Source organism: Panulirus ornatus, chromosome 18 (genome assembly GCF_036320965.1).
Source record: "Panulirus ornatus isolate Po-2019 chromosome 18, ASM3632096v1, whole genome shotgun sequence".
NCBI classification, from domain to species: Eukaryota; Metazoa; Arthropoda; class Malacostraca; order Decapoda; family Palinuridae; genus Panulirus; species Panulirus ornatus.
In genome coordinates, this window is record NC_092241.1 from 56791126 (window position 1) to 56818905 (window position 27780).

At 49.3% G+C, this 27780-nt stretch overlaps 1 protein-coding gene across 4 annotated transcripts in view; it reads left to right on the forward strand.

Moving 5' to 3' along the window:
- The first annotated feature begins 930 nt into the window (after positions 1–930).
- LOC139755136 (G-protein coupled receptor moody-like) overlaps positions 931–27780 on the forward strand; it is an 88280-nt gene continuing 61430 nt past the window's right edge. The window contains exons 1-2 of one of the 4 annotated variants that reach the window (XM_071673274.1): positions 931–1026; positions 14442–15188. The gene's annotated coding sequence lies outside the window, so the exon portion shown is untranslated. Of the gene's footprint in view, positions 1158–14441; positions 15189–27780 lie in introns of those variants that run through there. The other 3 variants (XM_071673275.1, XM_071673276.1, XM_071673277.1) reach the window with 3 other exon arrangements.

Consider the following 27780-nt stretch of genomic DNA (forward strand, 5'->3'; position numbering starts at 1 on the left):
TTTAAACGATGATAATAGTAGTATTATCATTATAAATAGAAGATGCCAGTTTAAATGATAATAATACAGTCTCAGCATTATAAAAAGCAGATGCCAGTTTAAACGATGATAATAGCAGAAATAGTTATAGTAATAGCGACATCAGTGGTATCAATAGCTGTGTAGATGATAGTAATAGCAGCAACAGTTGTAGTATAAACAACAGTAGTAACATTGCTCTGAGTAATAGTATTAGTAATAGCAGTAGATGTAGTAAATTAGTAGTAGTAGTAGTAGTAGTAGTAGTAGTAGCAGCAGTAGTTGTAGTAAATCAGTAGTAGTAGTAGCAGTAGATGTAGTAAATTAGTAGTAGTAGTAGTAGCAGTAGTAGCAGCATAGTAGTAGTAGTAGTAGTAGTAGTAGTATAAGTAATAGTGGTGTCGTGAGAGGTTCAAGTACACCTCCTCCGCCACAGTAACTCCACCAGAATGAGTCACATCAGTTGACCAAATTAACCCATCAACACAATGACCTAACGCTCTCTCTCTCTCTCTCTCTCTCTCTCTCTCTCTCTCTCTCTCTCTCTCTCTCTCTCTCTCTCTCTCTCTCTCTCCCCCAGGCTATACCACAGGTCCAGCTAGCCTCCCCTCACCTCCCCTCCCCTCTCCCGAGGGTCGTACACGGTCGTCGTGCGGTAAAACATTAACGACTTAAATACCCTAACTGGCCATTATTTTTTTAGGGGGGGGGGGTGAGGGAGGATTGTCCCGTGTGTGGGGGGGTTATACCCACAGTCGAGTTGCCAGGTAGTACTCTCTCTCTCTCTCTCTCTCTCTCTCTCTCTCTCTCTCTCTCTCTCTCTCTCTCTCTCTCAAAACATCCCCCCCCCCCCCAACGTCCCCTCGCCACGCCAGCCAGCGGGCAACCCCCTGACTATATCGGTGGCACCCTGGGCTGCTCGACTCGCTCCCTCCCTCACTCACTCACTCACTCAGTCTCGCTCGCTCGCTCGGCCGCACCCTGCGTGACCCGCTCCACGCACGCTAGGTGAGCAGCCCACAGCCACAACAGGTGCCCTAGGTCTTCATCTTGCCACGACGACGAGACAAGGGGAAAACACGACGGGAAACAAACCAATTGGATTGGATCCGCTTCTGATGAACTGGCGTCTCTGTTGTGTGAGTGTGGAATGGGAAAGTGGTGGTGTGGTGTTGTGTTTAGGGTGTGTGTGCGTGTGTGTCTGTGTGTTTACACACACAAACACATACACACATACACACACCCTGGTTATCTGGTGTGGAGGTGTATTGCCAGGCATCCCTCTTCAGCTGCAGTGCCACGCAGTGCATCAAGACACGACAGTGCTTTTGAACTACAGTGAAACCTCGCCTTTTTTCCTCGCTGGCGTCTATCTGTTATTGTGTACTAGTGAGGAGTTAGGTCAGGTCAAAGACTCCAGTCCATCATACCCGTGTGTTGGACAGTAATGTTTTGAGGGTCGTACCGTCGTGCTCAAGGGTCGAACCGTCGTGCTCAAGGGTCGTACCGTCGTGCTCAAGGGTCGTACCGTCGTGCTCAAGGGTCGTACCGTCGTGCTCAAGGGTCGAGATGATTATCCCATGATGTTAAGACTTGCGACCACTGATATGATCGGGTTGTTGCGGTGGACGTTATAGTAGATGTTGTGGTAGGTGTTGTGATAAGTGATGTAGTAGATGTTGTGGTAGGTGTTGTGTAAGATGTTGTGATAGGTGTTGTGATAAGTGATGTAGTAGATGTTGTGGTAGGTGTTTTGTTAGATGTTGTGATAGGTGTTGTGATAACTGATGTAGTAGATGTTGTGGTAGGTGTTGTGTTAGATGTTGTGGTAGGTGTTGTGATAAGTGATGTAGTAGATGTTGTGGTAGGTGTTGTGTTAGATGCTGTGGTAGGTGTTGTGATAAGTGATGTAGTAGATGTTGTGGTAGGTGTTGTGTTAGATGCTGTGATAGGTGTTGTAGATCAGTACGTGTTAACATAGATGTTGCTGTATGTGTTATAGTGATCACTGTGCTAGATCATGTGGTAGGAGTTGTGACAGTTGTTGTGGTAGGTGTTGTGTCATATGTTGTGATAAATATTGTAGTAACTGTCGTAGTAAATGTTGTAGAAGGTGTTACGTTCACTGCTGTTGTAGTTGTTGTTTGGTAGTAGTTGTACGAGATGTTGTGGTGTGAATTGTAGTTGATGTTGTGGTAGCTGTTGGGGGATATTGTTGTGGTAGGTACGGTGGAAGATTCTGTAGTAGATGTTGCGATAGATGTTGTGGTGGTCGTTGTGGTAGATGATGTTGTAGACACTATTGTAGATATTGTTGAAAATGTAATAGGTGGTTGTTGTGGTAGATGTTGTGGTGACTGGGTAGATGTGGTGGCAATCGGCAGAATAGTGTACTCGGTAGAATAGTGTACAAGCTTTACTTATTACTTACAATTACTTCATACTCACTTTAATAAGTAGTTGTTGTTGTTGTTGTTTGTTTTCCCTTACTTTCCTTGCCTGGTGATTGGTAAGTGAGCTTGCCGGGCGATGTGGTTGTTATAGCATGTAAACGAGATGGGGGGGGGGGGGGGGGGGACGGGAGGGGCGGTTACAGGGGGTTCAGTATTCATTTCTTCCTTTCATTAACAGACGAAGATCCAGATATCATGTAAAAGAATATTCCGAGAGACGATGAAGGTTGTCCTAGAACCTGATCTTTGACATCCTAAATATTCTAAGAATATTGATCATTTTTCGATCAAATAGCACGTGAAATAGTTTGTGAAATAGCACGTCGAATAAAACGTCAAATAGCACATAGAACTAGCACGTAAAATAGCACGTCGAATATAACGTCAAATAGCACATAGAACTAGCACGTAAAATAGCACGTCGAATGTAACGTCAAATAGTACATAGAACTAGCACGTAAAATAGCATGTCGAATAAAACGTCAGATATAACGTACAAATAGCATATCAAATAGCACGTGAAATAGCTTGTCAAATAGCACGTCGAAAAAAAAACCCGTCAAATAATGCGGTCAATACCAAGTCAAATAGCACGTCAAAGAACTTTATTTTCCTACCAGTAGGCGAACTTCGAAAACCGTCTTGGACACAAACACAAGATCTGTTACGCTCACTCTAGGGCCGCCACACCAATGTTTACATGGCAATTCGGTGCAAAATCTGAGATGATTTCCTGGTGACATCAGGAGCTGAGGACGTGAGGCTCAAGCTGCCTCACATTGCTGTCCTCTGATCCTATTAGCCATCGATCCTCCACACCTGAACCTGGTGAAATAGATCTGGATTCGGTGAGACAACCAGATCACTACAGTTCCACACATGACGTAGGAAGACTCGAGTTGTTGGGGGAAGAGGAGATGGGAGACATGGCGACATCTAGCTATGCTGGACCTCTTCCCAAACCTATAGCTGATGGAGATGGTTGACTGGGTGGTTAGCCTTGTGGATCCTGAGCATTGAAGAATATGGAGATGTGGTCGTTTGATATGGTATCTTAGGGTAATCCTTAGTAGAGAGAGAGAGAGAGAGAGAGAGAGAGAGAGAGAGAGAGTAGGTGTCCTTAGTGTATTGCTTAGTTGAAGGAAGGGGTCTGTAAGATTAACGTCAGAAGCACAATGTTACACATATTACATATAAATTTCCCTACATGACCAACCATACAAGACTCATTTACTGTTCTGGGGACAAGATCAGCCAGTTGTTCTTCCCGCTGGATGAACACCTTCCGAGATGTTATCTCGTTGATGTTCACGTAGGAAAGATGTGATACCAGTCGGTGGCAGTCAGTCGATGGAATGGTGGGAGGACTTCTGGTCTGGACATTTGCATGAATCACCGACATGGACTATGACTTCCTGAGCGTTCTCGCTTTCTCTTTGCCCCTCGCTGTGGCACCCTCATGGTGGCGCTACTGGACTTCACAGACAGGAACACCACACTCATCCTACCTGTCCTTCCTCAGGGCAGCCCCTGGAGGTGGTCGGTATTAATCTTCCACCATCACATAGAGCCTCGTTCGAACGCGCTGATCTCTCGCTGTGTGCCTTCACTTGTCCTCATCATGCTGTGTGTCTGGGTTGTTCCAGGCCACAGATTTGCGTTCTATGGAAATGAGCTGTGACCACAGCGGGTCTTTGTCCTGTGAAGGTAAACTGTTGACTGACTGACTCCTCTCAGGCTAGGTGAGCCGGGCTGCTGTTGTCCAGGTGAGGCACACGTCTTGACCAGTCAGTCAGTCAGTCTCGTAGCGCAAGGCACATCTGTACAGTGATTAGACTCGTGTATATGGCTTATGATATTTCTCTTCTTATTATTATTTTCTTATGATAAGACAATATAAAGAGAGAAACACGATTTATCTTTAACTGAAGGTGTAGACATCACATCTCTGCTTGAAGAAAAGCGATTTTTTGATTCAGGAGGACGAAAGTATCACAAAACGAACTCGTTATCAGAAATAAACAGCAAATGTCTCCGTAGTTCTGTTCGGGTTTTGCTTTTCAGAAAACTGTATCAGACTTTATATAGAAAACCTGAGGAATAATAACACGTCAAAAATGATCTTTTCTCTGGTCAATGCAGAGCTGAGAGACACTTCCACAGCACTCGTGTACTTTCCTACAAATCAGGGGAAAAAGATACAAGGAATGTTTGCTTCTGTGTGACTTGTTTCATCACAGTGAATCTACGACAAAGGTAAATTGTAGAATAGATATTCTCGCATTACTCTGTCCTAAGACGATAGGCACAGAAAGAACGAAAGGAATTACTGTGTCTGGTTGTGAAGGAGGAAGGACAGGAGTGGGATAAGTTTATCTTCCCTTCCCTTGCAAAGGGGTACAGGGTAGGTGGGTAAGTGGGTGGGGGAAGGGAAAGCACCCATGTAGTAATGCAGAGGAATGGTTGTAAGTGGATAGAGAGAGACCAGCAAGGGTTAATTATCTGTGGGCGGGAAGGCAAGCGTCCGTCGTAGCATTCGCATTACTAGTCTGTCTTCTTCACCCCACCCATCGCACCTCGCACGGTGGCTACGGTCCTACGATGGTGCTGTAGCATGTCTGTAGTAGACTGTAGTCTCCTCTCTCTCTCTCTCTCTCTCTCTCTCTCTCTCTCTCTCTCTCTCTCTCTCTCTCTCTCTCTCTCTGGGGGAAATGTCTCAACAAGGACAACAAGGAGAGGAGCATGAATTCCTACCCAGACTATTATAGTGTTACACTCTCTTACACCCTGACTTAGGCACGTGTCCTACACACACACACACACGGGGTCGTCATGCACTGCGAGTGGAGAAATAGAGGCAATGTAAACCTCTAGTGCAGGTGGGTCCGACACTTGAGGACGACTGTACAACCCTCAAGGACGACATTACGACCCTTAAGGACGACCATAAGACCCTTGAGGACGACCATAAGACCCTTGAGGACGACCATAAGACCCTTGAGGATGACCATAAGACCCTTGAGGACGACCATAAGACCCTTGAGGATGACCATAAGACCCTTGAGGACGACCATACGACCCTTGAGGATGACCATAAGACCCTTGAGGACGACCATAAGACCCTTGAGGATGACCATAAGACCCTTGAGGACGACCATGCGACCCTTGAGGATGACCATAAGACCCTTGAGGACGACCATAAGACCCTTGAGGATGACCATACGACCCTTGAGGATGACCATACGACCCTTGGGTATATCAACCTGGGCCTTTTTTCGCTTTGACCCTTAACGAAGGGGTCAAAGGCCAGGCCACTTTTTCGCTTTGACCCTTAACGAAGGGGTCAAAGGCCAGGCCACCATATCTAAGGGTCGTGCCGACGTGTGCAAGGGTCATACTGCTCGTGTTCCACAGTACGACCAGCACGTGCTGATTGGTTGCGCTAGTCACGTGATGTGGAAACGCTACTCGCTGATTGGCGGAACCAGTCCCTTGCGTGGCACCGAAGTCCTCTGATTGGTGGAATGAATGGGTCATGTGATGCGATGCCAAGAGAGTGATTGGGCTACCTGGCTTTGTTTACATAACCATACATGAGCTCTGATTGGTCCATCACACTACGTGAATCAAACCCCGTCCCGTAAAAGCTCATTGGTGCAGCCTAGTCACGTGATAAAGTGCAGCGAGGTGATGATTGGTGCTACGTGACTTCACGTGATCAGACGGGATCAAACATGGTCAGGTATAGAAGGTTCTTGCTATGTTGTATCACGTGACCCAACACGGCAACAATGGCTTTGTTGTGAGTCCAGAACGTTATGGGTCCTTCCTTGGCTGAGGTGCTGCTATGTGTCTGGGTTACAGCTGTACCATGTGTTAGGGTACAGCAGTACCATGTGTTAGGGTACAGCAGTACCATGTGTTAGGGTACAGCAGTACCATGTGTTAGGGTACAGCAGTACCATGTGTTAGGGTACAGCAGTACCATGTGTTAGGGTACAGCAGTACCATGTATTAGGGTACAGCAGTACCATGTGTTAGGGTACAGCAGTACCATGTGTTAGGGTACAGTAGTACCATGTGTTAGGGTACAGCAGTACCATGTGTTAGGGTACAGCAGTACCATGTGTTAGGGTACAGCAGTACCATGTGTTAGGGTACAGCAGTACCATGTGTTAGGGTACAGCAGTACCATGTATTAGGGTACAGCAGTACCATGTGTTAGGGTACAGCAGTACCATGTGTTAGGGTACAGTAGTACCATGTGTTAGGGTACAGCAGTACCATGTGTTAGGGTACAGCAGTACCATGTGTTAGGGTACAGCAGTACCATGTGTTAGGGTACAGCAGTACCATGTGTTAGGGTACAGCAGTACCATGTATTAGGGTACAGCAGTACCATGTGTTAGGGTACAGCAGTACCATGTGTTAGGGTACAGCAGTACCATGTGTTAGGGTACAGCAGTACCATGTGTTAGGGTACAGCAGTACCATGTGTTAGGGTACAGCAGTACCATGTGTTAGGGTACAGCAGTACCATGTGTTAGGGTACAGCAGTACCATGTGTTAGGGTACAGCAGTACCATGTGTTAGGGTACAGCAGTACCATGTGTTAGGGTACAGCAGTACCATGTGTTAGGGTACAGCAGTACCATGTATTAGGGTACAGCAGTACCATGTGTTAGGGTACAGCAGTACCATGTATTAGGGTACAGCAGTACCATGTGTTAGGGTACAGCAGTACCATGTATTAGGGTACAGCAGTACCATGCATTAGGTTACAGTAGTACCATGTGTTAGGGTACAGCACCGTTCACTGGGATACAGTGCCATGTACCATGGTAGAGTACTATGTGTTGAGGTACAGTAACGTGCATTTATGTATTTTTTGTAACCTCTGAAAAGGCACCTATTTTATCTGGGCACGGAAACGTTTGTCTGGGTATGGGAACGTTTGTTCCTACACGGTAACGGCTGCTTAGAGACAAGAACGTTTGTTTAGGAGAGAGTAACGTTTGCTTCTAACGTTTGTGTAAGATACGTCAACGTTTGTTTGGAGACAGAGTTTGCTTAGGATACATTAACGTTTGTCAGGATACACCAACGTTTGTCTATGGAACAATAACACTTGCTTAAATGCTTAAGATATAGAAATAGATATAGTGATGTCTAAATACAGCAAAGTCTACTCAGATACAGTGGCGTTTGCATAGTGCCCGGTAACTTTTTTTTTTTCAAGATACAGCAACGTTTGTTTAGGATACAGTAACGGTGGCTTAACATACTGTAACGTTTTGGGGGGATTCAGTACGGTAGTGTGGCATATTGTAACGTTTTCATAGGACATAGGAACGTTTGTTTAGATATAGAAACGTTATCTTAGATATGGAAACGTTTGTTTGGATACAATAACGTTCGATTAGGATGCAGTAATGTTTATTTGTCCACAATAACATTTATTTGCGTAAAGGAACGTTTGCTTGCATATAGAAACGTTTGTTTAGGAACACTAGCTTATGTTTTGTCACAGAAACGTTTGTTCTGGGCGCAGGAACGTTTGTTTTGTATAGTGTAGCGTCCGTTTGGATACAATAACGTTTGTTTTTTTTGGGGTACGATAGCATTCGTCTAGATACAAAATCTTTGGTTACACGAACGTTTACCTCGATACAGAAACGTTTGTGTGGAGGCTGTACCGTATGTCCGGGTACAGTACGTTGGCGAGGGATGTGATGCCACGTGTCTGGGGTGTGTGGGGGGCTGAGCAGATGAGGGCTGGTGGGAGGAGGAGGAGACAGTGCGGGAGGGAGGGAGGGAGGAAGTGTAGCCAGCAGGAACGAACGGACGAGAAGTGGCGAGGATGCTGTTTATTTTTTCATTTTTTTTTCTTTTTATCCCATGAGAGTCACTGGTGACAGGATTATGGAGGCAACGACAAGGGAGTGGGTTAGTCTATCCTAGGATAACTAGCGTCTGGGACGGTACAGAAGGGATGAGGGAGGAGAGAAATAGCTAAATGTGGAGCTCTGTTTTTATCCCAGGATGGTCAGCAGCAGATGTATAGGAACGAGGGGGGGTTATCTTTATCCCAGGATAGTCAGCAACAGGTGTATAGGAACGAGAGGTTATCTTTATCCCAGGAAGGTCAGCGATGGTGCGGGTAAGGGGTGAGAAACGAGGCGGACGATGTTGTTAGTCCTTTCTATCCCAGGAAGGACAGTGATGAGACGCTATAGGAAACAGAATCTAATCTAATCTTCTATCTATTCTTCTATCTAAGGCTTATACAGTGGCCAAGATTTGTGGTACAATGGCTGCGAAGGAGAGATTCCAAGGCAATCCCATAGATGATGTTATAGTTATGAATAAACAAATAACAAATATAGTTTTAAGCGATTTTTATATTTCTTTAACCCAGGTTCCACTGTGTAGGTGTGGTAGCATCTCTTGTCGGGTTACTGGGACAAAGGAAGCAAAAGATCATTGAAAGCGGTGATTGATCTAGAATGTTCTTATAACTACACACAAGGGTCGTACCGTCGTGTTCACGGGTCGTACCGTCGTGTTCAAGGGTCGTACCGTCGTGTTCAAGGGTCGTACCGTCGTGTTCAAGGGTCGTACCGTCGTATTCAAGGGTCGTGCCGTCGTGCTCAAGGGTCGTACAGTCGTGTTCACGGGTCGTACCGTCGTGTTCAAGGGTCGTACCGTCGTGCTCAAGGGTCGTACCGTCGTGTTCACGGGTCGTACCGTCGTGTTCAAGGGTCGTTCCGTCGTGCTCAAGGGTCGTGCCGTCGTGCTCAAGGGTCGTTCCGTCGTGCTCAAGGGTCGTACCGTCGTGTTCAAGGGTCGTTCCGTCGTGCTCAAGGGTCGTACCGTCGTGCTCAAGGGTCGTACCGTCGTATTCAAGGATCGTACCATCATGTTCAAGGATCGTACCGTCGTGTTCGCGTGGTGGGAGGGGGCGGGGGGAGGGTGTGTAAGGTCTGTGCCACACCTTCCTTGATCTGTGTCTCACATCTGTCCTGGATGTGTCACTTGCTGTGCAGTGTTACCACCGCCTTGACACGAAAGGTCAAGTAACTCTAAGGAATTGTGGAGACCGGCCAGCCTCTCACACTCTCATACACACTGCTAATATATATATATATATATATATATATATATATATATATATATATATATATATATATATATATATATATATATATTGCAAGAGGTCACAGTGGTGCGCGTGATCTCGTATATGCTGATAACCACGAGGGAAATGAAACACGATAAGTTCCCAAGTGCACTTTCGTGTAATGATCACATCATCAGGGCAGATACAAGAATGAGATAGCAGACGTAGAACAGTCAGCTGATATAGGAGGAAGAGACGCAGCTAAGACGCCATTGGTAAAACAGGTGTTACCGGATGGTGGTGTTCGGGATGGTGTGTTCGGATTTGGCATCAAGCCTGTCATAGAATTTTCATTTTGTGGACAGGATAGAGAACTGTTTACAAATTTTACCCACGATAAAGTTATCCATTTTGTATAGACCTTCACAAATGTTAATGTTACGACTCTTTATGTATCTAATGATAGAAGATTCAGTGATATTTCTCGTTGTAAAGGAGTTACAGTTAATAACTGAATTAGCGTTACTCCAGTCAATGCAATGGTCATGATCTTTTAAATGATTAAACAAAGCATTTCATTCTTGTATTCTTATGCTGTATTTATGTTGCCTAATTCTAACAAAAAGATTCTTACCAGCCTGCCCAGCATAAAACATATTACAGCTTTTACAAGGGATTCTGTAGACACAGCCAGCAGAATTTTCTGGTGTAGGTCAGCTACAGTAATTCTTAGCTAGATTGTCCCTAGGGGCACTGGTACCTTTACGTGGCCCTAACAGCTTCGTGATTCTGTTTATGTGCCCGAGTGAGTGTGTTGCGGTAGTTCACACCTAAGCAGGGTACTGAGTTGCTCCACTTGTGATGGAGATGTTGCAAAAAATTTTTTTACTCCTTTAGTTCCCAGTTCGGAAGAGGCCACTAGGAACATATTTACCAGGGTTTTGTGGACATCTGTCTGCCTGAACAGCAGTTTCCTTATTGCTCAAAGTATACATTCCATCTCAGCTCTGGCGTCTGCCAGCGGATGTCGATTTCCCGTAAATATGAAAGATAGACGAGCGTTAGGCAAAGGATCCCTCTTCTGGACATGACGTCTGTATAACAAATGACGAAGAAAATCGATTCTGATCTGATGTCTACAGACCCCAGGCAACATTAGCAATGTATCTGGTCTTAAGGAATACTCGCATGGAAATGATCATATACGATACACCAATTGGCGAAAAAAAAAAAAAAATAAAAAGGCATCACGTCTATGCTTCAGTTTGATTACGTGGTAAATGAGCATATTAAAAAAAAAGAGAGCAAGAGATGAGACCAGACTCAGAGAGAAAAGATATGATATTGAAATCTTCACATAACACAACAATGTTTACGGCAATATTAACTAAGGAAACAAAGTTAAGTAGCCAAGACCCAGAGCATTGTGGTGGAAGGTTCTGTGAAGTTCACAATGAATGAGTAGGAACGCGGTTACCTCTCTACCTTCAAATACAGAGGGAAAAGTTAAGAATGAGGGAGGAGTGGTGTGTGAAGGATGTCGAATAGCGAAGGAGCTTCTTAATGTGTTGTGATGAAGACACAAGCGACTCTCCTGCCAGCCAGCTAGCATTTGTAAGAGAGCGAGGAACGGATACAGCAGGAGAGGAGAGGAGAGGAGGAACGGGTACAGCAGGAGAGGAGAGGAGGAACGGATACAGCAGGAGAGGAGAGGAGGAACGGATACAGCAGGAGAGGAGAGGAGGAACGGATACAGCAGGAGAGGAGAGGAGGAACGGATACAGCAGGAGAGGAAAGGAGTATTTTCACAGTGGAAGACACTGTACACTCAACTCCAGTGGGGTGCTGTGAGGAGGAGGTGTTGGAAAGCATTGAAATATCTAGCGAAGACTTAGGCATAATATCAAAGGGTCTTGACCTATATGAAAGAGTCACTGTACTGAGATTTCTCTCTATGTCCTGAAGTTGTTTACAGAAACGTATGATAATCGTCTTAAACTGTTCATCAAGGTGTAGTGCCAAGGGAGTGGAAGAGGACAGAAGTCATTCCTACCGAGAATACAGAGCAGGGAGAGGTGTTGAGCTTGAGACCGGGTCCTACAGGGACTTAAAAACGACAATCGAAGATGAAATGGATGAAATCTTACAGAGACGATACTGCTTAGAGAGAGAGAGAGAGAGAGAGAGAGAGAGAGAGAGAGAGAGAGAGAGAGAGAGAGAGAGAGAGAGAGAGAGAGAACATGTCTTCAGGCGAGGTCATATATAGCGAATGTTTTACATCGCTACGAGAGAGTGAGGTCGGTTTAGACGAGAGCGCAGAGTGGATGGATTGTCTGCATATGAACTGCCATAAAGCATTTGACACTGCGCTACACAGGAAGTGAACAAATGACGTCGTTCAAAGAAGCCTTCTCGAAATGGGTTGCCGCCACCAGTGGCGTACCGCAAGTGTGGGGTTACGACGCCTGGGTCGTGTTCTGAGACCATTGATTTTCTTGATATCGTAAAAAGCGATTTACCAAAAGAGTTGGACTCCTTCCTGAAGATTTTTACAACTGCTGCCGAAGTCATGAGGGAAGTAGAAACGAGGATGGAGAGGCGAGAGGACTTAACTTTACCCACCATGGAAGAGAGAAGAGTTAGAAGTGACTTGATTTAAACCTGTAGATATAACAACCAGCTTTGATGATGTAGAGGGCGAGCTGTTGGTTCCCCGAATAATACAGGGATGGTAGAGCCAGAGCTCTGGCCATGACGTGTAGGTAGAGATGTGTTAACAAGAAAATAATAACATAAGAGAGGTAAGAACAAACTGGGGTTATGGAAGATGTTTACTGACAACGTACACATGTTTATGAAGTTATGATTGGTACAAAGGGCTCAGAAGATGGACCAGCTCCAGTGTAGAACTTTCTCCCCACATAGTACAAATAGATGATTACACACACACACACACACACACACACACACACACACACAGGGTTAACTGCTCCCATAATGTCCCTATATAAATGCACTGCTCCGAATTCAATATGTATATATATATATATATATATATATATATATATATATATATATATATATATATATATATATATATATATATATATATTATATTCCTATGAGTCTACGGGGAAAATGAAACACGATAAGTTCCCAAGTGCACTTTCGTGTAATAATTACATCATCAGGGGAGACACAAGAGAGAAATATAACAGTCAGTTGATATACAACGAAGAGACGAAGCTAGGACGCCATTTGGTAAACACGCGATTGTCCGAGACAGACAACGAGCGTTCATAAACTTATCATTTTACAAATTTTATCAACAATAAAGTTATCTAATTTGTATAGATCATCACTAATATTAAGATTATAATTCTTTGTGTATCTGATAATAGAAGATTCAGTGATATTTCTCGTGGTAATAGAGTTAGAGTTAATAACTGAGATGGCATTACTCCAGTCAATACAATGACCATAGTTTTTAACGTGATTAAACAAAGCATTTGATTCTTGTCCCGTTTTTATACTATATCTATGTAGCTTAAGTCTAACAGAAAGATCTTTCCCAGTCTGCCCAACATAAAACTTATCACAATTTGTACATGGCACTTTATAGATGCATCCAGGAGAATTTTCTGGTGAATTCCTGATACATATATCCGTGTTTGGGTGTGTTGTGGTGGAGTGTGGTGGGGTGTGGTGGTGTGGTGGGGTGTGGTGGTGTGGTGGGGTGTGGTGGGGTGGTGGAGTGTGGTGGGGTGTGGTGGTGTGGTGGGGTGTGGTGGGGTGTGGTGGTGTGGTGGGGTGTGGTGGGGTGTGGTGTGGTGGGGTGTGGTGGGGTGTGGTGGGGTGTGGTGGAGTGTGGTGGGGTGTGGTGGAGTGTGGTGGGGTGTGGTGGGGTGTGGTGGGGTGTGGTGGGGTGGTGGGGTGTGGTGGGGTGTGGTGGGGTGTGGTGTGGTGGAGTGTGGTGGGGTGTGGTGGGGTGTGGTGGGGTGGTGGGGTGTGGTGGGGGGTGGTGGGGTGTGGTGGAGTGTGGTGGAGTGTGGTGGGGTGGTGGGGTGTGGTGGGGTGTGGTGGGGTGTGGTGGGGGTGTGGTGGAGTGTGGTGGGTGTGGTGGGGTGTGGGGTGTGGTGGGGTGTGGTGGGGTGTGGTGGGGTGTGGTGGGGTGTGGTGGAGTGTGGTGGGGTGTGGTGGAGTGTGGTGGGGTGTGGTGGGGTGGTGGGGTGTGGTGGGGTGTGGTGGGGTGTGGTGGTGTGGTGGGGTGTGGTGGAGTGTGGTGGGGTGTGGTGTGGTGGGGTGTGGTGGAGTGTGGTGGGGTGTGGTGGGGTGTGGTGGAGTGTGGTGGGGTGTGGTGGGGTGGGGTGGTGGGGTGTGGTGGGGTGTGGTGGGGGAAGCGTCCCGCCTTTCCTGGCAGTCGAGCTGGAATCATTGAGACAAGTGATGGTCGCCCGCATTGGGCAGCTGGGCAGGCGCCTGGGTGACGGGAGGCGTGTGTAGGGGAGGCCAGGCCACAGGAAGAGAGGGAGAGGGAGGACGGAAGTGAGAGAGAGAGAGAGAGAGAGAGAGAGAGAGAGAGAGAGAGAGAGAGAGAGAGAGAGAGAGAGACCAAGGTGTCAACAGTTGTGTCTGTAGGTCGACATAAGTCCACGCGTGTCAGCTTCAGTGGGTTGTCTGTCACCATCACTACACTCACTCCTGACCGTGTAATATCAGGCGTCAATTACCTTATCAGGTCACACTGGGACGATCAATTACTCCCATCGTGTACGGCATGAGAGGGGTACACGCCCTGACACGAGAGACATCTCTCTCACATAAATCTATTTCTTTCTCTCTCTCTACAGGACGAGAAGGTAGGCCAACTTCTGCTCCTCCCTCCACACCCACCCACCTTCACACGTCTCCCTGGAGTGATAAGAGGCACCACACCCCAGGGGCGGGGCCCAGTAAGACGACCAAAACACGCCTTTAAAAACAAGAGTCTGCCAAGAAGCGGCGCAGGACCCCCATAGCCAACCAGCGAGGAGGGTCCGACAGGCGCTACAGAGGAGAAGAGGGAGACAGTGTGTGTGTGTGTGTGTGTGTGTGTGTGTGTCCCCCAACGTCACACTTGGCCAAGTAATTCCTCAACGGATGTGATTCACCGGCGTCAGAGGAGTGTCGTAGGACGAGACGTGAATTACCGTACGTCCGGTTGGTTGATCAATCGGGTCGTTCGGCGAAGTCCTCGCTCGAACTAAGTCGAAGTGGAGGACGACCACGAAGGACACACGCTGCGAGAAAGCTGACTTTCTAAGTGTGAGGAAAAGTGAAGAAAATATATACTCAAGAGTTTGACTGTGAACTGAACGTAGCTAGAAACAAAACCCCAAGAAATAAAGACTATACACGTATACCAATATAGATATATAGAGATTATATATACATACATATAGATTTATTTGTGGTGGCAGTACCTCTGTCTACTGTCATATGGTTTACTGAGAATCGTAACAATGAACTGAGCGGAATAAAGACTTGCAAACAGTGTGACTTGGATATCCGGCGGGGGACGTACGTCACTGAGCCTCATCGTACATCCGGCAACACAGGTGAGTGACGTAGATGTGTGTGTGTGTGTGTGTGTGTGTGTGTGTGTGTGTGTGTGTGTGTGTGTGTAGGGGATTACCTGCTATACCAAGAGATTCTGACCCTAATTTAACTAGTCATTTCTTTGTGGTAACCAACTTATTACACATGTGACTCATTCACAACACCAGTCAGCTGTCATTTGTTATTTTCGTTAAGTCTTCAAAGACGAAGGCTGTCGAGTTACACTCCTTGGCCCCCAGTTGGTGTCTGTGTCTTTCTCTCTGCCTCAGCCACACACACACACACACACACACACACACACACACACACACACACACATATAACACGAGACAACAAGTAACTCACACGACTCAGTTTTTTTTTCTAAACTCCACCTCTCTCTCTCTCTCTCTCTCTCTCTCTCTCTCTCTCTCTCTCTCTCTCTCTCTCTCTCTCACTCTGTGTCACTCCGTCTCTGCCACAGCTAACATGTGGGACAGTATGGGATCATGAGCGTATGAAAAGAGTGTCCCACCTTCTGTACAATGTATGGGACGCTATATGATCATTGGCCCTTGATCATGTGTGTCCTGAGTGCAGTAGCGCCATGTTATCATTGCCTTTTATCCACCGTCATGTTTGTATTAGCTAACAATAGAGGGATGGTGGGGAGTCACTCCACGGTGGGAGTCCTCAGGGACTTCCTCCTTGGCCCTCCTTCATGTCTTCTTGTCTCCCTGACCCATCCTTCATTCCTCCAAGAACCCTCCAACAAACGCCTCTTTCAATTCCTCGACTCACTCCCACCAAAAAGAAAGAAAAAACAAAACAACGTCCCATTAGTCAGCCTTTCAAAGAACACGTCAAAATTTACCCTCCCAAAGTCTCTCCCTCACCCCTCCCAAAGTCTCCCCCTCACCCCTCCCAAAGTCTCCCCCTCACCCCTCCCAAAGTCTCTCCCTTCACCCCTCCCAAAGTCTCCCCCTCACCCCTCCCAAAGTCTCCCCCTCACCCCTCCCAAAGTCTCTCCCTTCACCCCTCCCAAAGTCTCCCCCTCACCCCTCCCAAAGTCTCTCCCTTCACCCCTCCCAAAGTCTCTCCCTCACCCCTCCCAAAGTCTCCCCCTCACTCCTCCCAAAGTCTCCCCCTCACCCCTCCCAAAGTCTCCCCCTCACCCCTCCCAAAGTCTCTCCCTTCACCCCTCCCAAAGTCTCCCCCTCACCCCTCCCAAAGTCTCCCCCTCACCCCTCCCAAAGTCTCCCCCTCACTCCTCCCAAAGTCTCCCCCTCACCCCTCCCAAAGTCTCCCCCTCACCCCTCCCAAAGTCTCCCCCTCACCCCTCCCAAAGTCTCCCCCTCACCCCTCCCAAAGTCTCTCCCTCACCCCTCCCAAAGTCTCCCCCTCACCCCTCCCAAAGTCTCTCCCTCACCCCTCCCAAAGTCTCTCCCTCACCCCTCCCAAAGTCTCCCCCTCACCCCTCCCAAAGTCTCCCCCTCACCCCTCCCAAAGTCTCTCCCTCACCCCTCCCAAAGTCTCCCCCTCACCCCTCCCAAAGTCTCCCCCTCACCCCTCCCAAAGTCTCCCCCTCACCCCTCCCAAAGTCTCCCCCTCACCCCTCCCAAAGTCTCCCCCTCACCCCTCCCAAAGTCTCCCCCTCCCCCTCCCAAAGTCTCCCCCTCACCCATCCCAAAGTCTCCCCCTCACCCCTCCCAAAGTCTCTCCCTCACCCCTCCCAAAGTCTCTCCCTCACCCCTCCCAAAGTCTCCCCCTCACCCCTCTCAAAGTCTCCCCCTCACCCCTCCCAAAGTCTCCCCCTCACCCCTCCCAAAGTCTCCCCCTCACCCCTCCCAAAGTCTCCCCCTCACCCCTCCCAAAGTCTCCCCCTCACCCCTCCCAAAGTCTCCCCCTCACCCCTCCCAAAGTCTCTCCCTCACCCCTCCCAAAGTCTCTCCCTCACCCCTCCCCAAAGTCTCTCCCTCACCCCTCCCAAAGTCTCCCCCTCACCCCTCCCAAAGTCTCCCCCTCACCCCTAAACAAAACCTGTTCCTCCACTTAACTGTTTATAAAGATACTTGTTATCTTTATCTCCAGGGATAGATAAGATAATCTCATGACAGGTCAAGATAACCACTTAGGTCAAAGGTCACGAGAAATGGATGTCTTGACAAGGTGATCTCCATATTATAACTGGTTGTTACAACCTTCATCACGACGGTACGACCCTTGAGCACGACGGTGTGCGACCCTTGAGCACGACGGTACGACCCTTGAGCACGACGGTACGACCCTTGAGCACGACGGTGTGCGACCCTTGAGCACGACGGTACGACCCTTGAGCACGACGGTACGATTCTTGAGCACTACAGCACGACTCCTGAGCACGACCGCACGACCTTTGGGTATGATGATCTCGTCCTCAAGGGTCGTACCGTCGTGCTCAAGAATCGTACCGTCGTCCTCAAGGGTCGTACCGTCCACAGATGGAAAACTGTAGATATGGATGAATAACCGAAATAACGCCAACTCGAACGGCAGAATAACCGAAATAACACCAACCCGAACGGCAGAATAACCGAAATAACGCCAACTCGAACGGCAGAATAACCGAAATAACGCCAACTCGAACGGCAGAATAACCGAAATAACACCAACCCGAACGGCAGAATAACCGAAATAACACCAACCCGAACGGCAGAATAACCGAAATAACACCAACCCGAACGGCAGAATAACCGACATAACGCCAACTCGAAGAGCGAAGAGAACACCGGAAAACGAGAACCTCGTTGATACATAACGGATGAAGGACGTATCACACAGGACGGATGTGACTGGCTGGCTCACCACTGCACAACGAACGAAATGTATTTTTAAACGGAAGACGCCGGAGGGACGGTCGGCCAAACGCCGCATACCGGAACGGGACGGACGCCTTCGAATCCCTCCCACGCCTGTGAGACGAACTGGACTTAACACACACTCAGGAAGAGCGGGGTTCGAAGTGGGGCGTTGGTGGACGCCCCTCCAGGTCAGGTCAGACCTATCGTGGACCACGTGCATCAACACGACCCTCATCATCATGGTCTCCGTGTGTGGGGGTCGGCGCTCTGAGGGGGAGGGGTCATCCTCCCTCCTCCTCCATCCCTCCATCATTATGCAGAAGTGAGCGAGGATGGTGGTGAGGAAACAGACCACGAGAGACGTGAGGTGGGTCGCTGGTGGAACGTGGGTCGCTGGTGGAACGTGGGTCGCTGGTGGGACGTGGGTCGCTGGTGGGACGTGGTTCGCTGGTGGGACGTGGGTCGCTGGTGGGACGTGGGTCGCTGGTGGGACGTGGGTCGCTGGTGGGACGTGGGTCGCTGGTGGGACGTGGGTCGCTGGTGGGACGTGGTTCGCTGGTGGGACGTGGGTCGCTGGTGGGACGTGGGTCGCTGGAACGTGGGTCGCTGGTGGGACGTGGGTCGCTGGTGGGACGTGGGTCGCTGGTGGGACGTGGGTCGCTGGTGGGACGTGGGTCGCTGGTGGGACGTGGTTCGCTGGTGGGACGTGGGTCGCGGGAACGTGGTTCGCTGGTGGGACGTGGTTCGCTGGTGGGACGTGGGTCGCTGGAACGTGGTTCGCTGGTGGGACGTGGTTCGCTGGTGGGACGTGGGTCGCTGGTGGGACGTGGTTCGCTGGTGGGACGTGGGTCGCTGGTGGGACGTGGGTCGCTGGTGGAACGTGGGTCGCGGGAACGTGGTTCGCTGGTGGGACGTGGGTCGCTGGTGGGACGTGGGTCGCTGGTGGGACGTGGGTCGCTGGTGGGACGTGGGTCGCTGGAACGTGGGTCGCTGGTGGGACGTGGGTCGCTGGTGGGACGTGGGTCGCTGGTGGGACGTGGTTCGCTGGTGGGACGTGGGTCGCTGGTGGGACGTGGGTCGCTGGTGGAACGTGGGTCGCGGGAACGTGGTTCGCTGGTGGGACGTGGGTCGCTGGTGGGACGTGGGTCGCTGGTGGGACGTGGGTCGCTGGTGGGACGTGGGTCGCTGGTGGGACGTGGGTCGCTGGTGGGACGTGGGTCGCTGGTGGGACGTGGGTCGCTGGAACGTGGGTCGCTGGTGGGACGTGGGTCGCTGGTGGAACGTGGGTCGCGGGAACGTGGTTCGCTGGTGGGACGTGGTTCGCTGGTGGGACGTGGGTCGCTGGTGGGACGTGGTTCGCTGGTGGGACGTGGGTCGCTGGTGGAACGTGGGTCGCGGGAACGTGGTTCGCTGGTGGGACGTGGTTCGCTGGTGGGACGTGGTTCGCTGGTGGGACGTGGGTCGCTGGTGGAACGTGGGTCGCGGGAACGTGGTTCGCTGGTGGGACGTGGTTCGCTGGTGGGACGTGGGTCGCTGGTGGGACGTGGTTCGCTGGTGGGACGTGGGTCGCTGGTGGGACGTGGGTCGCTGGTGGAACGTGGGTCGCGGGAACGTGGTTCGCTGGTGGGACGTGGGTCGCTGGTGGGACGTGGGTCGCTGGTGGGACGTGGGTCGCTGGTGGGACGTGGGTCGCTGGTGGGACGTGGGTCGCTGGAACGTGGGTCGCTGGTGGGACGTGGGTCGCTGGTGGGACGTGGGTCGCTGGTGGGACGTGGTTCGCTGGTGGGACGTGGGTCGCTGGTGGGACGTGGGTCGCTGGTGGAACGTGGGTCGCGGGAACGTGGGTCGCTGGTGGGACGTGGGTCGCTGGTGGGACGTGGGTCGCTGGTGGGACGTGGGTCGCTGGTGGGACGTGGGTCGCTGGTGGGACGTGGGTCGCTGGTGGGACGTGGGTCGCTGGAACGTGGGTCGCTGGTGGGACGTGGGTCGCTGGTGGAACGTGGGTCGCGGGAACGTGGTTCGCTGGTGGGACGTGGGTCGCTGGTGGGACGTGGGTCGCTGGTGGGACGTGGGTCGCTGGTGGGACGTGGGTCGCTGGTGGGACGTGGGTCGCTGGTGGGACGTGGGTCGCTGGTGGGACGTGGGTCGCGGGAAATGGTGATTCGTGTGTGCCACTTCGACGCAGTTGGAACATTCGTTGAACTACGAGGGTGTTATTAATGAAGTTCCGCCTATGGTTGTTGATTTTATACACACACACACACACACACACACACACACACACACACACACACACACACACACACACACACACACACACACACACACACACACACACACACACACACACACGACAGAATCGACAATGAGTGTGAGCGAATGCAGCATTCTTCGCCTTAGGGCCAGGCGGTACGTCGATAACCTAGGAAACGGCGAACGAGTACGAAAAAAGAAAAATACATACATACATACATACATAAATACATACATACACACATACATACATTCATACATACAAAATGCATTCATGGTTAATTAGATAGATGTAGATAGACAAACAGCTTCCGTTTTTGTTCGTAAGATAACATGGGTTTTGAGGTACGCTGCCCAACCTTCAGTGGAACTGAGGATCGTACGCTGCCCAACCTTCAGTGGAACTGAGGATCGTACGCTGCCCAACCTTCAGTGGAACTGAGGATCGTACGCTGTCCAACCTTCAGTGGAACTGAGGATCGTACGCTGTCCAACCTTCAGTGGAACTGAGGATCGTACGCTGCCCAACCTTCAGTGGAACTGAGGATCGTACGCTGCCCAACCTTCAGTGGAACTGAGGATCGTACGCTGCCCAACCTTCAGTGGAACTGAGGATCGTACGCTGCCCAACCTTCAGTGGAACTGAGGATCGTACGCTGCCCAACCTTCAGTGGAACTGAGGATCGTATGCTGCCCAACCTTCAGTGGAACTGAGGAGAGAGTTGTTGTCCTGAGACTTTGAGAGAGAGAGAGAGAGAGAGAGAGAGAGAGAGAGAGAGAGAGAGAGAGAGAGAGAGGCTAGGTTGGTTGGCAGGCTGGCTAGCTGGGAGGCAGGTTGGCTAGCTGGGAGGCTGGCTAGCTGGGTAAGAACCATCCGGTATACCTCACCTCCGGGCTAACCAAGGCCCGGACGGTGGCTACCTCGTCTTGGATGTAACCACCTCGCTGACAGCACCAATTCTGCAGTTAGGGTGAAGTGTTCCTTGGTTCCCCTCGACGCTTGTCGTCATACAACACACTGAGGCGGTGGTGGATGGAAGGTGGAGTCGTGGTCAACATTTGATTTGACTCCTCAGTTTACCCAACTGTTGACGTTCGCCTCCTGCATGCCTCCCTGCCAGTTGGTGTCTTGTCCTTACCCCGCCATGATGCATGATACTCACATCACCTTGACTCATCGCCAGGCTCTTATCCCTTACTCACTCTCGACCCCGGGAAAACATCCGGTGAGTCTCTGTAACCACCCGCCCCCCCCCCCAACCCTCACCACCCCATACACACACACACACACACACACACACACACGTAGAGAGAGAGAGAGAGAGAGAGAGAGAGAGAGAGAGAGAGAGAGAGAGAGAGAGAGAGAGAGATTCTCATTTTCTTGACGACATTTCGTCCACCTCAGACGAGGTTATGGAATTCCAATCTTGACTGACGTCACGACGACCCCCCCGGCCCCCGCCCCCCCTTACCTAACGCCCCCCCACCCACCCATAATAGGCCACTGACTCACGGGAGGTTGTCACACGTGTCTACATACATACATACGTGTATACATATATACGTACATACATACATACATACATACATATATACATACATACATATGTGTTACTCATGCTTTTTGTTCATTGTTATTGTTATTATTACTATGGTTATTATTACTATTATCATTATTACTATTATTATTATAATCATTGTTATTATCATTATCATTATTATTATCATTATCATTATCATTGTTGTTGTTGTTGTTGTTGTTGTACTTGTTATGGCCTCTGTGCATCCCATCATTGCCCTAGTCTCCGGTAACAGTTTCTGTCAATTTTCTTGCTAAACACCCACTGCCCGTTTTCTTCCTCCCCCTCAAATGTCGGCACTACAGCAGCAGATGATGATGACGTCAGACCACACCTACGCTGTGTGCTATGACGTAACCCCCACACACAGCTTCCTGAACTATGACGTAACCCCCACACACAGCTTCCTGAACTATGACGTAACCCCCACACACAGCTTCCTGAACTATGACGTAACCCCCACACACAGCTTCCTGAACTATGACGTAACCCCCACACACAGCTTCCTGAACTATGACGTAACCCCCACACACAGCTTCCTGAACTATGACGTGACCCCCACACACAGCTTCCTGAACTATGACGTAACCCCCACACACAGCTTCCTGAACTATGACGTAACCCCCACACACAGCTTCCTGAACTATGACGTAACCCCCACACACAGCTTCCTGAACTATGACGTGACCCCCACACACAGCTTCCTGAACTATGACGTAACCCCCACACACAGCTTCCTGAACTATGACGTAACCCCCACACACAGCTTCCTGAACTATGACGTAACCCCCACACACAGCTTCCTGAACTATGACGTAACCCCCACACACAGCTTCCTGAACTATGACGTAACCCCCACACACAGCTTCCTGAACTATGACGTGACCCCCACACACAGCTTCCTGAACTATGACGTAACCCCCACACACAGCTTCCTGAACTATGACGTGACCCCCACCCTCACGTGACCCCCACCCTCACGTGACCCCCAACCCTCGCCCCCACCCCCACAATCTGGCTCTGACACCACCAGCCCCCACACCTCCCCCGTCCCCCACCCCTGACGTCACCCACCATACTTTCGTTGTTTATGATTTTGGACGGATGGGGGATGGCGGGAAGACGCGTGACGTCATCTGGCCCTGTACATCAAGGCGAGCCAGAGGCAATATGTCACACCAGGTTGGAAAATATTTAGCCGATCTGAACCAAATGCCTTTGAATCCAAGTCTATTATCATAAACTCCTGACGGAGTTTTATAAGTTTGTTTTTGGAGTACCTCCACCGAGGGAAGAATATATTAGGTTAGGTTATCTATTGTTTTTCTTACGTCTGGAAGTGAAGGTGTGATTACTGCCGGATGGGAGAGTGAAGTTTTCGTACGGAGACTACTCGAACACGTACAAACACACACATATAAACACACATACACTGTGATATATACTGCTTAACTAGTGTCAAAGAGATGGGAGGGAGAATAAGTCCTGAAAAGTACAAAGATTAAGATAAATTATTGGAACTCAGGTTTTTATACAACAACTTGCTTCATCATTGTGAAGTCACACATGAATTGTCGAGGCGACCACATATGTGCTGATGGAATGGGCGGAAGAACGTGCTAAGCCTCTTGATACATTGTTCGGAAGGACAGTACAGGAAAGTGAAGATGTAGAGCTCCGGACGAGAGCAAATGTCGTGCTTGGGTCTCACAAAGGAGTCCAAGAAAGCACTTGTCTATAGGTCTGTCTCATTGACGGATGTGCTTGGCAAAAGACTGGAAAATATGATCCGAAAACCAATAAATGACTGTCTACAGAGGAAAGATTACTTCCCCAGAGGGCGACACGGTCTCAGGGGAGAGAGGTCGTGCGTGAGTCACGAATCTTATAGACATGAATGGCGGTAGAAACTCAGTCGTAGGCGAAAGAGATAGCTGGTCAGATTTTGTGTTGCTGGACTGCAAGAAAGCCTTTGACACTATCCCTCATCGGAAGGTGATTAAGCAGCTTGAGCTACAGGCGGGAATAAGAGGCAGACTTCTTCGCTGGACTATGAATGAAGTTATGTAGAAGCTAACAAAGGACGCAGGTAAGAGATATGCATTCTCACATGGGCTCAGGTTACAAGTGGCGTGCTGCAGGGCTCGCTCTTGGGCCCATTGCTGTTCTTGGTGAATGTGAATACCTGGCCATAAGGGCTAAACTCCCATCTATGTATGTGAGCAGATGATCCCACGGTCATCAGGAAAAATATGGAACGAAAACAGTTGCTTCACTTTACAAGGAAGGCGGCACGAGGACGAACCCCAGAATTGGTTTGGTGACTGGATGATGAGATTCAGTGTGATGTAGCGCAAGGTAACGACGAGGAAACACCGCGAAAGAAGCTCCAGCTATGAATACACCGTAGCGGGAACCCAGCTACAGGAATCAAGTGTATGAAAGGAGTCGATAATGCCTCTAATTCTTTCTCGCTAGAGGGACAGAACCGAACACTCGTGAAGGAAGTCAACTGTCTGTATGAGCATTAATGTATGTATGGATGAGGAAATATTTGGTCAACTGCTCAGGACATATTGGATTAGGATCTTGCCTCTGAGGCGTGGCCAGCAGAGCGGCAGGAAGTATGGCTGAGGAGTTCCAAGAGCCTACGTCACTTCATTAACAGAGGTGAACTGCATTGCAAAGTTGAGGGTTACACAGTCATCCACCTTGGAGGAGAGAAGAGAGAGGGGTGACCTGATATAAAGACCATTAAGTCCCTCAATCAACTGGATGATGTAGACAGTAAACAGTTCTTCATAAAATGCCATACCATGAATATCAGACCCCCGCTATTACCTCCGGGGGATCTGAGAGATAATTGATGAAATTATCACACTGAAATTATCACATTGAAATTATCACACTGAAATACACCTGCAGATGGACCAGGGATAAATGATAAAGAGCCGGAGGTTGAGATTTAGGGAAGATAAACCTGGTGTAGTGGTGGAAATTACACTTATCAAGAAGATAGATCTTATCTGTTGTGTCTAGAGGGGCACGTGATTACGTGGAGCTAGAGTGAAGACAGAGGAAGAGGGTTGGCCATCTTAGTAAAGTACACCTTTAAATTTGAAGACGCATTAGAAAATGGACCATTCAAACAATACTTGATATGTACAACGACTACATGGAAGAAGATTGATCGTGTAATACTTGAGTTTGAGCTTGTGGGTAAATGAGGACATGCAAAGAACAGAGACGAAGCCAGACCACCAAGAGGAGATATACTGATGGAGGCGTAAGAGAACCAGAATCTTTTATGAGAACACAAACTGGGAATGAGAGGGCAACTGACAAGACCCAGACCAATGTTGTGGAAGGTCCCGTGAGGAGGAGGAGGAACGATGACACAGAGAGAGAGAGAGAGAGAGAGAGAGAGAGAGAGAGAGAGAGAGAGAGAGAGAGAGAGAGAGAGAGACGTGGCTCAGCAACAGATGTCAAGAGGCAGAGGAACCTAGAGATATGTACTGTGGTAAACATATACCCCAGCCAGCCAGCCAGCCAGTATTTGGAAGCCTTTCCATTCCTCTCTCTCTCTCTCTCTCTCTCTCTCTCTCTCTCTCTCTCTCTCTCTCTCTCTCTCTCTCTCTCTCTCTCTCTCTCTCGCGCGCGCGCGCGCAACAGGAAGGTGGCATCAAGCGTGAAGCCACTGTCGTCCTGATCAGCGTGAAGGAGTTGCCGGATAACACATACGTTTGCAGTGAGGGTTTACGTTATGAGGCAAGTGAGGGTGTTACACTCAGGCTGGTGCCAGCCTACAAGGAGGGTCACACACGCCATCACTGGTGAGAAACGCGGCGGTGGCGGCGGCGGCGGGCGGTGGCGGTGGCGGCGGCGGCGACTGAAATCCAACCCAGGCAGATGTTAGGTAATGAAGACGAGGCAGAGTGACATGATGACACCAGACTGTTACTATCATCTTTCAAGGAGCCAAATATAGGCACCTGCCCTCGAGAAGGACCTGGGGTTATCCTAGCACTGTGCCGACGTCATTAGAGTTCACAGTCAAGCTGGTTAACTACGTATTGCCAATTGCCTAGATTTCTTTTAACTAAGGAATGAAGAGAAGTGGATGACATCTGTATCAGACATCAGACCCCCCCCCCCCCCCAAGGTGGTTGGAGTTCGAAGCATCAACGTCGATCGATCATTAAGGTGTCAGTGTGTGTGTGTGTGTGTGTATGTGTGTGTGTGTGTGTGTGTGTGTGGAGGAGGTGAGACGCAGGGCCGTCAAAACAAGAGGTGAGGAAGGAGAGCCAAGGTATTAGGGAAAGGTGAGGTGCCATGCAGACCGCTGGGAGCGAGAGGGACCAAGTGATTATTGGTGACAACTTCTAAAGTTCCTCACTAGATTCGACCACGTCGACCTGTGGAACTTTTTCTTTTTTATTTGTAGGAAGAAACTGATCCTCCAGAGAGTGAGGAAGAGAAACCTGAAAAGTTGAAGGACAGTGGATGAGGTTCTTCTATAGTTAAAGGGTAACGGACGAGTGGAACAAGCCAAGGGAAGATATAGTGTAGGGGGGATATAGGGACATTGATGAGATTCTCTGGCAAGGAGCGAGGCCAGGAGATGTGGCCCAGAGAATGTAAACCTTCCACTTCTCGTGTGAGGACATACACACACACACACACACACACACACACACACGCACACACGCCCATCCCATACTGTATTGGTGACCACCACATACACCACCACAACCACGACCATCTTACCTCCAAATTCTCGTGTGCTCTTACGACTCTGTCATCGTCTATGGAGGCATGAAGGCACTGGGGAGTGGCGGGGTAAACTCTCCCCTGGGGCCGTGGGAGTTCAAAACCCGGGGTCACAAAGCTACAGACAGGTAAACTATGAAGTGTAAGTTGTGATCTTAAAGCTAAGGAAGTTTGGCATCCGTATGCAAGACTCGATGGCATAATGGCCGTCTAACCATAGCCTTCCACTGGCATCCGTATGCAAGACTCGATGGCATAGTGGCCGTCTAACCATAGCCTTCCACTGGCATCCGTATGCAAGACTCGATGGCATAGTGGCCGTCTAACCATAGCCTTCCACTGTTATCCGGATCGCTGTTGTTCCCAGAGGGAGGGACTTGCTTACCTGAATGAAATGTGTTGGCTGATCTGAACTTGTGACTCAGACGAAGGTGCGGTAGATTCACCAGGCCAACGTACTCGAGTAAAGGCATCGGTTGTCAGCAAAACAGTTCGCCAGGGTCAGTGTACGCTAGAGAGGAATCACGTAAACATGCATCAAAGTGAATATTACACAACAAAGTTTTCTCTGAAAATCAGTGAAGGTGTGTTAAGGGGTCGAGTGCCTCAGTGAAGGCGGGCTCAGAGAGAGAGAGAGAGAGAGAGAGAGAGAGAGAGAGAGAGAGAGAGAGAGAGAGAGAGAGAGAGAGAGAGAGAGAGAGAGAGAGATTTGCAGGCTGCTTGTGGTCCCCAGCCTGCAAGGAGGATCATGCTGAAAGTAGGATCCACAGGACGTAGGAGGTTATGATCCTACAGGACACAGGAGTGTATGATCCTATAGGAATCATGATAAGGATATGAAAATATTGACCATATTGGCAACTCTGTACACGATGGAGTCGACCGCTCCTATAGGAAGGGCCAGAAGGATGGGCTATGCTACAAAGGAAGGCGGGGATGGGACGTCCAATGAACGTGACCTCGAAAATGGGAGGAGGCAGTGAGGGGGTTCCTCAAACAGATCTACAGGTCGGCTGGGAGAGTACAAAGCAACGGAAGGTATATAGATAAATGGGTAAGAGATGGGAAAGGAGGAAGTGGAGAGATTCAGAGAGGAACTACGGTGGGGAGAAAAACAAAACATGGAGACATACCAAACACAAGGGCTGGAATCCCAGACAGTGAGGGTG